Below are 1,420 nucleotides of genomic sequence, written 5' to 3' on the forward strand. Positions count from 1 at the left end.
CTTTTAAATTGCAAGCAGTTGGTTGCAAGCAGCATAGCCCTACTAGTGGAGTGGTGCAATGGGTTCAGGAAGGCTCCTGCACTCTGGTTCTTGGACACAGCTGGGACACCCCAGCTGCCTGTGCATCGGTTTGCCCCATCCAGCCACAGTGGTTGGTATCTCCAACTACAGTTTTGTGCACCTAGTGCTAAGTAGGAGTATCATGACTATGATACATTAAGGCCTTGGCTATGTACATTGCTGGAATTATAAATTTGTTAGACTCAAGATAGTGTCTAAGCTTAAAATCTGGGCAAAAATAAAACACTTACTGGTTTTTAAGGAGCCACAAGCTGCAATCCTGGCCATGGCAGCTCAGTGAAATTTTGTTGAGTCACAGACAGGAACTTCAGCTTCAAGGGAAGCAGAGCTATTTTCTTTATTTCCCTTGCAATTGGCATAAAAAAGCCAGATGGATGGGGAGTCCATGGAGGGTTTTAACATCTCTGTCCTCTTTCTGAAGTTCAAATCTCTACTAATCCAGGACAAGTTATACATCTTCATGAATCTGTACCTTTTAAAATCTAAAAAAAAAATTAAAACAAGCAGTTGCTATATATGGCCCTACTGTTCCCTTTACCTTGCGTTTAGTAGAAATGCTAGGACAGCAGACTATGGATCCAAATGATTGGAAAGGAATAGCTAAAGCATGTTTAAATTCAAGAGATTATTTAGTGTGTAAAGGAAATTTCGTTGAATATTACAGAGAAGAGGCAGCTCAAAATATGTGGTTCACAACTTAGCCATCACAAAATACTTGCTAATTCGAAAGGGTGCTTTTGTTAGCACCCTTTGCTAATAATAATCAAAATAATCAACTGACCTTTGCTTTGAAAATGTGTGAACAAACTAAGATAACTGCAATTAGGGTCTGGAGGGAACTCACATGTAAGACTGAAACATCCCTTAACTTGGCTTCTATTATGCAAGGCCCTGACTAACCTTTCCAAGATTTTTCTGCATGTTTATTGCAAGCTACAGAGAGGATTATCAGTGGCACAAAAGCTCTTAAATTCATAGTTCAACAATTGACCTTTGAAGATGCAAATAAGTGATGTAAAGAAGCTATAAGTAAAGAAGTGATGTAAAGAAGCTATACTGCCTGAGATGATTTGGATTTGTGCAGCTATTGGCTGTTCATATGTACAGAGATCTGCCTTGGAAACAGTTATTACTCAGATTATTCATCCACAGTCATAAAAGGGGAAAATAAGGTAATTTGTTTCCATTGGAAGGCAAGGGACATTTAACCAAAAACTATTCTGCTGCATCAAAGACAACACAGCCCTTACCTGTCTCTTCAATAAAACTTTCCACTCTATGTACTAGATGTAGAACAGGGTACCACTGGGCAAGTGACTGTATATCCAAAATTGATGTG

This window comes from Octodon degus, unplaced genomic scaffold (genome assembly GCF_000260255.1).
Source record: "Octodon degus isolate 3935 unplaced genomic scaffold, OctDeg1.0 scaffold00116, whole genome shotgun sequence".
In the NCBI taxonomy this organism is placed as follows: Eukaryota; Metazoa; Chordata; class Mammalia; order Rodentia; family Octodontidae; genus Octodon; species Octodon degus.